Genomic DNA, 13931 nt, shown 5'->3' with positions numbered 1-13931 from the left:
TAACCCAGATATTTCTAGAAATTCCAAACAAGCCCTTCCCTTTCCACAGATGATTATAAATAGGGTCCCAAGCCCCGGTTTAGCCCCTAACCACTCCTTTAACCCATCATTTAATGCGCCAAACATCCTCCAATTCTCCCCAAATTCGACCACGCCATTTCCAATATAATTTCAGCCATGCCATTAGGAAATCTCCCAAAAATATTATTCATATCTCCATATCTTAAGTTTTCCCGATTCGAGCTCAACGATAAAAACTTTATTTCTTTTTATTTATTGTGTGCTTGTTTATGTGTGCTGTAGATCACGGTGTGAATGAGGGAGAACCCGTCGACAAGTAGTACCGCGAGCAAGTTTGTGAGGACCAGTACTACTACCCTGAACCCGAAGGACAGTACCTCGATCAGGACTTCCCGGAAGGCTTTGTGAACGACAAGTTCAATCTCACCCTTTGATGCATGTTTTGTCCCAGTTTTATAAACACAACCTATTGGCCTATTTTACAAAACTGCATATACTTTGCCTGCTAAAAACATGGTTGGATAGCCACCCCTTGATTTGTTATAACCATTTCTTGACCACCTAGATTAATGTCTAAATATGATTTATTCTATTTGGATGTTAATCGCTGCCAGAGCACTTAGGACCCGGTTACTCATTGCACTTCAAATATTAATACCAAATATTTTCAAAACACATAAAAGCGTGAATATCAAAATGGCCACGGTACTGGGCAAGTTACGGTTTGGTCACACAACTAGGACTTCTTCTGGGAAGGGATGGGTTGGCGTGAGTTGTTTGAAAAGTGTCCGGCAGTTGTGCCGTGTGCTACTGCAGACGGAGAGTCCGGTAGCAACTTATAAAACTTGGATCCTTGGTGGATCAATCCTACGTGCTACTCGGTACAAAATAATGGCTCAGAAAATCCTTTTCTTCAAATAAACCCCTGCATGAAAATTAGCTTTCCGCAAATTAAACCCTAACCTTATCCTTGATTTATCCTGTGCATATACTCTATTTATACCCCCTCCGTGGGTGTGGTTGGACTTGCTGAGTACGTTTGTACTCACCCTTGCTTAATTTTTATAGAGGAAAATCCAGATTTTATTCCCGAGGACGTTGAGTAGGGGTTCCGTTCTGCACCCAACCTTGCATATGGATAGGGTCACCCGCAGGAAGCTTCGTATGGCGCAAGACTCTAATGACCTCTTCGTGCTTCACGTTCTTGTTTGGGTTGTAGTTGTTGTCCTCGCGATAGTGGCGCTTCACTGCCCATTACCGCATAGAGTTGTACGGTGATATACCATCTGATGTAATAAATATGTATTAACCTCCTGGGACTGATATTTATATCACATTTGAGTCACCTCTTATGAGGGGACGCTTCAGTCAGGGACTGCACGGATGTGCCGTACGAGCTACCCTTGAACGCGGAGTTCGAGATATCATACGGATCAATGCCAGTCGAGGGTGCCTAGCAGGGGGATCCCATCGAGGGAGAGCATCGAGCCCTCGGACCCTATCGAATGGGTCCAGCCCCGGTGTAGCGAACCTTTGCGAGCGATTTATGCGACGTGTCCATGGACCACAAGCCGACCCTAATCGAACGAGGCACGGGCGTCCACTTGAACCACCCGCTAACAGCTCACCGAAGCAACCATGGCTCGCGGCCCGGGCATAGGTAGCATGGCACAGTTCACCCCTCCTCCCTGCGGAAGGGCGATGAGGGTCGTAACGAAAAGTCGAGGGTCTCCTGAACACCCTCATGCAGGCCAGGGCTCGGAGGCTCCTCGCACGCCGCGGCTCAGGCCGCACCCTCGAATGAATCGGCTACCGTTGATTGTGAAACCCCACGTGTCGAACAAACCTTATGCGGTTGCACGTGCCTGCCAGATTGATCAACAGAGTTGCGGGCCGCCGTACCAGCATGAAAATGCTGAGACCGGCTGAAAGGAACGCCGAGGCCGGCTGAAAAAGAAGCTGGGCGATTGCCACACCTGATCGACCATGCAGAGCGACGTTTTTAACCCTTGGACGAGAGCAAGCACTCCTCCAAGGCCTCGGGGGCTACACCCGCGGGTGCGCTGACGCGCCCCCATGGAGGAAACTTCACACATTCGAGGATCAAAACCCCAGCCTAGCGCCCGAGCCTTCTCCTCGTCCTGCTAGTGTTGGGTCCGGGGTCAGACCGGTCTCAACCCACAGCCCCTGGCTTTGAGTAGGGCCGCAAGCACCCGATTCTTCCCTTCGCTTCCATCCGGCTCCACAGCCCAGCTCAAACCTTCCCGTTAGTGCGGCGGTGACACTCCCGGTGGCAACGCCATGGTGACCGAGGCGACCATGATCTGCATAGACAACTCGGAGTGGCCTTACCGCCGCTTCTCCATCGGTGAACTCCGATCTTGAACTAATCTCCTCCAGCAACGCCCGCAGGCGCGCCGACACACCCCCGCGGGGAAAAACCAAAACCACGGTCAGCACCCGAGTCATGCCCTCGAGGGATCGAGCCTCTGCAGGGCTGATGCTCACCCACAACAAAGGCTCGGGGCTACTGTCGGGTACCATAATTAGGGGCACCCTAACTAGGGGACTAAACCGCCCTCAAAACGCAAAACATGAGTTAAGCGATCTGGCCCGCGAAGGCCTGCAGTCTTCTTCCGATCCAAAGGAAAGGAAAGGAATCAAAGAGGCCCACTTCGCACTCGGCCCACGGCCCAGCTCAAACAGTGCGGCCCGTCCGAACCCCCTCGAACCCGCGGAGCAATCTCCGCCTCGCTCAAGGTCTCCCTGCCGAGGCCCTCGACAACACCCCGCACCGCAGCTCCGCCTCGCTCGAGGGTAGCGGACCTACCCTCGGGAGAGCAGGCCAACTCCGCTTCGCTCGAGGCTACCCTCGACAGAAGGAGTTAGTGATCCGCCGGCTCACCGTCTGCCTGACAAGCAATAAATGCCAACCACTCCATCGCGGAGTGGGAGGTCAGGCGGCGTCAGGCCACCACGCCGCACAGCGGCTGTGACCGGAATCCCATCCGCCAACTTCGGTCACTGCTTAGCCAACCCCGGCACTGTGGCGCCATTGTGGGAACCTGCGACGCCCTGTGCGAACGTGCCCAGCACTGCTCCCGCCATTGTGCTGCCAACTCCCCGTACTACCCCGTGTACTTTCCCCGCTGCGGAACCTTCGATCGGCATCGGCGTGACCCTCGAACGCGGCCCGGGTCTTGACCGGAGCAAGACCCCCGCCCGCACGACCCTCGGCGTCCCGCCACGTCGACCACGGTGGACGGTACCCTCCACAGCGATCACCACGACGCCCGCTGGAGCCGCAGGGGCGCCGGTGCGATCTCCGCAAGGCTAAGGACGACGCTCAGGACAACCGCACGCCGGCACCATGATCTCCAGTGCCCCACAGTATACTTTCTACAGTAGTTGTTCACTGTGCGCCCCCGATTCGGGAAGAGACGGCGACTTCTTCCCCCTCCAGTACATGTACACCGCCCCTCCTTGTGTCTATAAAAGGGGGAGGCGGGTTCTATCTTCTCTCTCTCGCCTCCACGCTCTCATACGACCAACTCCTTAGCTTCCCCCGCTCGTTCTCCTAATATTGTCACTTGCCTCAATCGCTTAGCAGAGACTTGGGAGCTTCCCTCCCTCTCTCGCCTCGCTTGTACCCCCTACTACAGGCATCCCTAGTGCAAGATAGTACAGTGCATTCGCACACCCCTTCGCTGGACGTACGGCCTCGCGGCCGGAACCAGGATAAACCCATGTGTCCCTGTGTTACCTCTTGCATCAACCATCCGGAGTGAGGGATCACGCAGCATCGTACTAGTTGGTGCCGGACCGCCGGGTCTGGACACCGACAAGTTTGGACAAGATATTTTATAAGGTTGTGTATCATCACATCATCTACATGTGTGATTTTTTTTGGTGAATTTAGATGACTTTTTTTGTTGTGGTTTGCACGGGTTTTCACGAAGGTTGTGGTTTCCACCAGATATGGTCCCGCAAAGAAAATAGTGTGCTGATATATATAGAAGGCACAATAGTATCGGATGGTGGCTCCAGCGGGTACAAAATCTCTCCACTTAGTACCGGTTGGGCCACTAACCAATACTAAATTTTCTAGATGTCATTTAGTATCAACTGTAGCCACTAGCCGACACTAAGTTGCCGCCAAGTGAATAGCTGTTACCCCCAACCCCTTCAGGCATCGGTGGCGCACTTTATTACCGACTGGTGGATACAACCGGTACTAAATGTGTGAGAACCAGCTGAATGACAACCCGATATTATCGGGCGCATACGAATGCTCTGTTTTCTGGCGGTACTAGTTCCTTTCAGGGTTGTAGTTCTACATGCATTTTCTTTTTTTCCCCAACGAACACATGGCATCTACTCCGTTTTCTGTCCTTTCTGAATGACCGCATGGCACCTACTTCGGACAAAACCTGTGACCTCGAGGCAAAGTAGGATCTATGTTTCCCTAGCTGCGTCTGTGTGTTGAGTTTGAACTATTTCAGTCTTTAATTTTCTACCTCCGAGTATGGTCACATGAATGTATTATGCTAAAGTCGGATTAGGCTTCAACATACTAACCATGCATGCACTGGATTTTGAACTTTTGGTACCCATGACTGCTGAAATACGCAGGTTCAGAGACATGCACTGGATGAGTGAGGCTCTGTCCTCGACGTCTTGCTAGCTACTGCTTACTCAGATGTGAATGTGATGCTTGTTACTCGGCTGTACTGTGACGCATGGACATGGAGGAGTTCACACTCAAATACAGTATAGTGCCAGTGTTCTCTCACTTTCTTGATGAGAGATAATACAGTGGGAAATAGTTATCAGCCCAGAAATAGCATCTCAGCTGGCTGCTAACGGAAACGTGGAGCACCAGCGTCCCGTCCGGCGTCCGGGCAGTTCGGACTCGTCCACGAACGGGCGAGCTCGTGTTGGAGTCTGATCCGACAAACGTGGAGCCTCGCAGTGTTGTTCCAGCCTCAGCAGTCCTACTCCGCCCCATCAGACGACCTAAATCTCTACCGGGGGTGAACAAGGGGCGTCGTTGGAGATGGATGACATGGAGGTGGACGGCGCCGCGGCGAAGCAGGGCACGAAGCGGCGCGCCGGCGCGGCGGAGGCGTTCGGCTTGAGGACTGGCGCTGGGAGGAGCTGCGTGGGAGGAATTAGGAAGAAGTCTAAATAACCCCCAAACTATTGGGGTCGGAGCACTTCACCCCCAACTACAAAACCAGATATCTAACACCCTTGATCTATCTAATACCGTGCACTTAGCCCCCTTAGCGGTTTTGCCACGCTGGATGCTGACATGGCCTCCGGACACGTGGGACCCACCTGTAAGCAACACTGGGATCCTTTTTTCTTCCTCCGTTCTTGTCCCGTCCGCCAAGGGATGGCGAGTCCACGGCATGGGCATCGACGTAGGTGGGTGGTGGATGGAGGCGTCTCCTTGCACGGCTTTCTCCCCTGCCCGCCCATCTCCTTCGCCGCCTCTCTCGCCGCCGACTCCTTGTCCCCCGGTGGCAGCTTCGAGGACCGCCTTAGCGCCCTCCCGGACGCGATCCTCCGCAATGTTGTCTCGGGCCTCCCCGCCAAGGACGCCGCCCACACTGCCGTGATCTCCTCGCGCTGGCGCCCGCTCTGCCGGCTGTCCTCCTCCAATCGGCTGGCGGCGAGGACTCATCATCGCTGCGCAGGCTCCGGATCCGGCTCCGTCATCTGGGCCACGGGCTCCCGCGGAGCACCCCGCAGCCCACTGTCGCCGACCAAGGACTGCGCCGGCATCGCCCCCATCCTGCCCTCCCGCGGCAGAGTCCGTGAAGGTTGTGGTGGCCGCGCCGGCACCAAAGACGGGGCGGCGCCTCCCCTGCACCAATGTCGCGTCCTCGGCGGCGGCAGCCCTCACGGACTTGACGTAGGGGAGAAAGGAGATAGGGGAAGAAGAAGAATAAGAGAGGAAAGATGAGGTGTCACTTACAAGTGGGCCCCACATGTCAGATGGTCCAACTCAGCATGCTACGTATGCAAAACCACTCGGTAAAACCAGATGAGGGGGTTAAGTGAATGGTTTTGCAAAGTTCAGGGTGTTAAATATCCGGTTTTATAATTTGGGGGTGAAGTGCTCCGACCCCAATAGTTTGGGGGTTATGTAGACTTCTTCCGAGGAATTAAGATGCACCAGGGAGCTGCAGCTCGAGCTTCGTTGTGCAGCTCAGTGTCATCAGACCAGTGCTGCTGCTCCACTAGCATTAGATCCGTAGGACACCCCATCGAGGGTCCTAGCTATAGCTAGTCTATTATGCATATGTACTACACGACGAATTAGTCCTTTTTAAATGTGTAAAAGAGAAGCTATAAAGTAATGTAATATTTTTATTTGTATTTGATAATTATTGTCTGATCATGGGTTAATTAGGTTCAAAAGATTCGTCTCAAAAATTACAGACAAACTATGCAATTATTAGTTATTTTGTTTAGCTATATTTAATATTTCATGCATGCGTTCAAATATTCGATGTGACGTGGAATCCTATAAAGTTTTGGAATTTTGAAGGGAACTAAACAAGAGGTTAATCATATGATTATGTGAACTGAATACAGGCCAAACGAAATTACACTTCTTTTTTTCTTCTTCGAAGCAACGGATGTTTTATCGCCCCCTCCCCCTCTTGGTTTGCCGTTTCAGACATGTCAAGGGAAGGCCCAGACATGCATGTCTTGGTGCTTTGACCTGTGTCTCTTCCTGTCGTTTCAGATTAGTAGGTTGCTTGCCAACCTACGATAGATGCCGGTCAGAGTCAGCAGCGATTGGCAAGCTCTAGCTAGTTGCCTTGGGTATCCACAACCATCTTCTTGTGCAGGTGATCCGTAGCTAATTAGCTAGAGAGAATGACATGACTAAAAAACAGCTACAATCGCAAAAAAAAAGGAAACAAAGCATTCAGTCTGATCCGAAGCATCAAGCAGTGAGTCAGAAGCGTCAAGCAGTGAGTCAGAACTCAGAAGCTGCTCGCTGGAATTTTGTAATCGGCTCGGATTCCGACTCTGGCGACTCGGAGGTCAGAGTCGGACTCGAATTCGACTGAGGGAGATAAAAGGCGCGGAAGCCAGAAGCCAACCAGAGTCTCGAAGCCAACAACGCAGCCGCCGCCTCCAGGTTCTCTCAGATCTAGTCGAAGAAAGAGAGGAGAGGCCGATGGAGATGGAGATGGAGATGGAGGTGGAGGTGATGGTCGTGGACGTTGCACCTGCAGCAGCGACGGGCAGTGGGCGGATTTAGAAAAATTATTAGGAGGGGCTTATTCACTCCATCTTCTACCTATAGCTATTCCTTTCAAACTTCAATGACTACAAATTCATAGGAGGGGCTCCATGCATCTAGCACGGGTAGGAGGGGCTCTAGCCCCGGCTGACCCGGTGCTAGATCCGCCCCTGGCGACGGGGAGGAAGAGGCCCGCCGCCGCGGAGGACGCGGCGGGGCTCGAGAAGGAGTGGCGCCGGGAGGAGCTGCGCGGGAAGGCTGCCAAGTGGAACTCGTGCGAGGCCGAGTCGCGAGACGACTACTCGCCAAGGGTCCGATGAAAGTGATCGGGTGCTCTAGCTTAAGAGGGGGAGGGGGTGAATTAGTCACTAATAAAAACTTAAACTTATGACTCCAACTAGTTTGCACAAAATTTAAACTAAAACATGCTTTCTAGATGTGCAACTAGGTTGTTCTAGTGTGAATCCACTATCCCAAAAGAGTTTAGCAACCTATAGCCTTTTCTATCAAGAAATTATTCTATGAAAGTAAAAACACACAAATTGCTAGTAAGAAATGCGGAAGCTTAAAGAGCGGGATAGAAGATAGCAAACTCTTGACGCGGATGTTTATCCCGTGGTTCGGTTAGCCACAAAGGCACACCTACATCCACGTTGTTGTAGCACTCACTAAGAGTATTGCTACTTAGCCACCAAGTCTCTTCCGTGAACACAATCACGGTCACCTTGGCCCCGGGTTCCACTAAGGAGCTTCTCCACAAAGGATGGGGGTCTCCACGTCCCTCGCACAAAGTGTCGTCGCCGCTCCACACCAATTCGGAGGGTCGATGAAGTTGCCGGCGAGCTTTAAAGTTCCAAGGTGCCGGCGCACGAAGCTCTTGTTTTGGTTCACTAGAGAATCACAGCACAAAGGCTTGAAGCCTTGCAATCTCGCTCACTAAGAGTTAATCTTTTACACAACACTCTCAAAGTGTGCTAAGGGCTAAGGATATGATCTTGATATTCTTGTATGGCTTGGAGATGTTCTTGGGTGTGTGTGGGATGTCTAGCAACTCCAGCAATCTTCAAATGGCCGGGGTGAGGCGTATATATAGGCTACCAAGTCTTGTAGCCGTTGGTCCAACGGTTAGCAGAAAATCTGCGTATCATCGGATGAACCGATGCCTCTGCCTGGGGTAACGTCGGTTCATCCGGTCACTCTAATACCCGAAGTAGCCGTTGAACTCCTGACAGCTGACACAGTGACCACCGGTTGAACCGATGCTTTCCCGTCGGTTAAACCGGTCACTCACAGCACTCAATTCTTCTGCTGACGTCATTACACCGATGGTATGCACCGATGCCTCACCGGTTCAACCGGTGCTGAAGACTTGACTCTTGCTCGGCTTGCATCGTCTCTGGAACATAGTACGTCCAATGCACCGATGCCCCTTTTTTGAACTGCCGGTTCATCCGGTGCCTATAAACTGACTTGGCTTCGATTCCCTTCTGCACCAAAGTACCATAGCGTCGGTTCTTCCGACTACCATCGGATGCACCGATGCTCATACGTCGGTTCTTCCGGTGCTACTGACCGAAGAGCTTTTAAGGCGCTGCCCTGAGACCCGTGAGTGGCGGCTCCCCCTCGACCCCCGTCCGCTAACCGGGTAGCGGAACCCCCGTTGGGGCGGCCCTTCGGTCTTTGTTACGTTTATCTTCTCTTCCTTGTTATGCCTATCTTCTCTTTCTCTTTGTCATCACTTGAACCTAAAAGCCTGAAAATGGTCATCTTAGCAATCTTATTAGTCTAAGTGTTGTGTCGTCATTCGATCACCAAAATCACTCGAAATGGTATAAATTGCGCCATGTTCGTTTGATCCGGGCGCTGCTGCACGAGGGGAACAGGCTGTTGCTCCGGCACTACGCCGCCGTCCGCGCCCGCAGAGCCAGGGAGGAGCTCGCCCGCCTCTGCCCCAACTCCGGCGGCATCCTCAAGTAACTTGAGCAGAGCACAACGTTTCGTGAGCCAGCAAGAGAACCGTATGTGTTGTAGTTCTAGCAGTAGGTCTTGTGCCTCCCGTGGAAAGAATTTCACTTTTTTGCTGGTGTGGTTTCACCAATGTGTTATGGATCAGGCCAAGTGATGCGTTATTGTTGTTATTGCTGTCTGACTAGATTTTGTGAGTAAATAATATTTGAGAACAGCGAATCTCAATGACTGTTATGCGAATGCAAAATTCGTAGGATGTTCAGTCAGGTAGTCCTTGGTATCTTCTTTACGACTCAGAGAACCCACGAAAGTGAGCTCTATCAGGTTGATTAAAACCTGCCCCCGTTTGCTCTCCCCTCCGCGCTCCACGCAAAAAACTGGGACGCGTGTCGCCTCCCAGCGAGTTCTGATCATTTTGCAGAAAACTCCTCCGATTTTATAAAAATCATAGCTAAATCCAGCCCCGCCAGAACTCCACAGCAACCATGTCCATAACTTTTTCATTTAGACCCTCAAAGTAATGTTTATTTCCATACAAAGAAGGAAGAATTCAATAGTACTATCATATTTGCAAAAACCACCCGCGCCACTTTTTTGTTTAGCCCCTCCCGCAGCCCCAAACCCTAGCCCCCCTCACTCTCCTCCCCGGCGCCCTCTTTCTCCCGCTCCCCGCCACCGCCTCCCCTCCCTTTTTCCCTCTCCGTCGCCTGCCTTCGTCACTCCTTCCTGCCGGCGCTCCTCCTGCTCTTCGCTGCCGCCAGCTCCCACGGGATCCAGATCCGGCACGGGGCGTGGCTCGGAGGGAGAGGAGGCGATTCTGGCTAGATCCGCGATGGCCTGGTGGTCCGGGAGGCCCGCGCGGCCCCTCGCCGCGCTCCGCGCCACCTCTGCAGCCCCGACGACCGCGTGCCCCTCCGCCCGGTGCTCACGCTCAAGCGCCGCTCGCACATCGAAGCTGGTGTCAACCGCATCGAGGAGGTAGAGGAGCCGCTCGACCCCGTCATCTCTTGCGTCGACGACCCCGCACCTCGGACCCCCGACAAGCATCATCTGTGGCTCCGCGCGGACCGCACCCCCGGCCAGCGCTCACCGCTACCACCCCGAGTCCCTCCCCGCCCCTCACCCCTCCGCACGCCACGGGCCGGCGTGGATCCGGTGAGCCTGCCCACGGCGCGGCCGGCAGCTGCTCCACATGGGAGACAGAGCCGCGGACGGCAGTAGCTGCGCCGCACCCGCGAGGAGGAGAAGGAGCAGCAGCAGAGGCCGGGCGGCGTGGCCGTGTAGCAGCAGTGTGGCATCGCTGGTGATAGCAAGGCCAAGGTACGTCCGGGCCTTCCTTTCCTCCCTCCTCCCCCTTGGGTAGCAGCGCCATGACCTGATGCTTCTCTCTCTCTTTGTTGCGGCAGGAATGGGGATTTCTCTTGATTGAATTCGTCCTCTACTCAGACAAGATATTGATCTGAAATGCCCTTTCCTCCCTCTCTCTCCTTGCGGCAGGAAGGGGATTTCATTTTGATTGGATTCGTTCTCTCCCTGAAAAAGTTACAGATCTAAAAAAATTCCTCATTGTGGATGTAGACTACTCATCAATCTTGGATTTGAAGCTCTAACCTTGTATATGCCAAACTGATTTAGGCGTGTTAGATGTCCCCTGATGTTAATCTTTGTCCTTGAAAATTTAGATATATATTTTGCACTTTTCTAGGTCACGTAGATTGACTACGGGGAGCTTAGAGGGAGGAATTTATTGTTGCCTGTTTGTGCTACGGCGCTGCATATGCACTTTATGTATAGTGATAAAATTGATCGATCAACAATAAAAATTTATGGGGTCAACAATGTGTTCAAATATCTGTTTAAATATGATATTAATATCTAGGTTGATATGAAGTGGAAAAATATATAATTTATAGACACAACAACAACAGAATATGGTGGTAATTTACCACCTATTGCAGGAGGTGCTCTCCTTTTACAATGCTAGCTTCTTGCATTTGGGGGAAAAGATAGTAGGCATTGAACTAAAACATATTATAGAGTGGGATACCCTTACTGTTCTTCCACATCACTGACCCATGCACCCATGGATCAGAGCAAAGTCATTTACAGTTGCTAGATGAATCAATGATACTTTAGCAAGCTTTCAGACATAATGTGATGTTATTTGGTTTTGTGCCTTCTCTCATCATCATTGCAAGTTCTTTATATAGTTTTTGTAATACAGCTTATTGTGCATTCAGGATTTGATTACACTGGAGTTCTCCAAAAAAACATGCAGTATCTCAGTGATTAGGAGGTACCAACTTCTTCTAAAATATTCCCCCTTGTACTTACTGAGGTTTTAATTGAGCTAATGACTGTGGCGTTAACATAAAGCAAACACTTCTTGATTTTATGCCATGATGCTATGCAAGTTCCCATTGAAGTGCTTCTCTTAAAAACGTAGCTGTATGCTATGCAGTGCAAAGGTTTGTTGAAGAATGAGTACACCAAATTTCAAGAGACACACGATAAGTTTTGCAAAGACAAAGCTGCACACATGTAGAATTTCAAAGGTATGCAAAGACAAAGCTGCACACATTAATTATACATACTCATTTCAATTCACTTATCTGTGTTGTTTTCTGCATACATTTTTCTAAAAGTTTGAAGATGATAACGACAAATTGCTTATGCAGTATGAACTGCAAAGTAGATAGCTTGTTCCTTCAGTTGTGTCTATGAGTTCATTGCTTTGACATTCTTCCATTTAATAGGAAAGAAGGAGAAGACTACTCTGCCTGAACTCAAGAAAACATTTTCAGAAAAGATAGCAAATGCACAAGAATCTCCAAAGAAGATGAAGCAGGTATATGTTAGAGCATGCATTTTCAACTTTTCTTTGAAAGATCATTTGCAACTTAAATATCTGGTTGCTTATGTCATTCACATGTCCCATAACCGAAACTAAACTTGCATAATGAACTAACCATAATTAATTCACCATCTCTGCGTTCATGTTTCACAGGATGACAAATTGATCCACATCCATCGCAAGACCATCGGCTCATTTCTAGGTGACAACAATGATGATCGATTTCGTCAAGATGATGACTAAAGCTGCTCTCACCTAATGGGTTTTTTTGAGATCTATGTGGATAATATGTTATTGGAGAGAATATATCAGTGCATAGCGGAGGCAAAGTCAGAGTTGATATGTTGACTGCACAGCTCACGTGTTTTCACTGGCTCGAGCTATGTTGTTCTGAAGCACGACTTCTCATCAGTTTGTTTGCCTCAAGTGAATTTGACAATGGCCAAAGGGATTTCAAGTTTGTCTGCCTGAAGTGAATTTGACAATGGCCAGTGAAGTACAATTTGGAATGAGGACTTTATATATGGAGTGCCAGGAAGTACAATTTGGAACTCAAACCTAACTCGAAGCTGCCAATCACCATACAGTTTCTTAATTTCCACAAGCATTATCCAAAGTCATAAGACTACTCAGTGTTCGATCAATTAAAACAATGCACTCCGGATGTATTTGTAGCCTTCACAGATGTTAATTTACTTTTTCCTTCTACCACCGAGTGCATTTAGCATTACTCGCATTGGTCAGCATAGAGCACAAGGCGTGTGAATGAATAACAGCTATTGCATGTCATTCCCTCCTATATTGTCTAATAAGATTTAGCTATCTCTGTATATTAGCAATTACAACAGCCCTATTGTCCCCTTTTTTTATCTAATAAGATTAAGCTATCTCTGTATATTAGCAATTACAACAGCCATATTGTCCCTTCTTCCCCTTCTCAATTGCTAAAATTACCCTTGGATATCCTAAAGAATACTTTCCTATTCCTACTCACACAGCCAAAGTTCAAAAGCTTTTCTTATCTATATGATGATCATTTCATAGATGCACAGAGAGGCTATTGTGCTTGGCTTGCCAAAGGATCTCAGAGAGGCTAGAAAAAAAAGATAAAATTGCTCACATTATTTATTTCTAATTTTCTTGTGTGGTTCCTTTATAGGATGGTAAATTGCCAATAGAAGCTGCTGCATCCAGAGGATGGATGGTATGCGTTAAGATTCTTTTGCCTGTAACAAATTCTTTGGAGAAATTTACAAACTTGAGCATTCCTCAAATGCTTAAACATTAAGCGCGCATTCGTGCTCTCCAATGTTTAATTGATTCTATTGCTGGATTTGATTGTTGAATGAGCATTCCTCAAATGCTTAAACATTAAGCGCGCATTCGTGCTCTCCAATGTTTAATTGATTCTATTGCTGGATTTGATTGTTGAAATGGTAGGGCGTGCATCGCGCGCCGAATGTTCTAGTTTCAGTTAAATTGAGATCAGATTGTTTTTTGCTTCCCAAAAGGGAGCTCCAAGGCAAGCTGCAGCTCGATTGTAACAGAAATCTTAGGAAAATGGTTCTATGAATTCAAAAAACTGGGTTTGTTCTATGTGTCGTGGTGTGTTTTTTTTTATCTGTATTGCGTCATGTAATGTGCTGAAGAAACCACTGGCTTTGGGTTCATGCCCTGGGATTCTGAAATAGGGAGCTCTATTTCAGCTAATGCATAGTCTAAGCTGGTTACTAGGTTAGGGGGCTGTTAAACCACCATGGCATCAGTTTTCGATGGTAATTTTTCATTTGTGTCATACCTACCTGGGCAGCACCAAATGTG

The sequence above is a fragment of the Panicum virgatum genome, chromosome 1N, assembly GCF_016808335.1.
Source record: "Panicum virgatum strain AP13 chromosome 1N, P.virgatum_v5, whole genome shotgun sequence".
Lineage (NCBI taxonomy): Eukaryota > Viridiplantae > Streptophyta > Magnoliopsida > Poales > Poaceae > Panicum > Panicum virgatum.
This window is presented reverse-complemented; position numbering follows the sequence as displayed.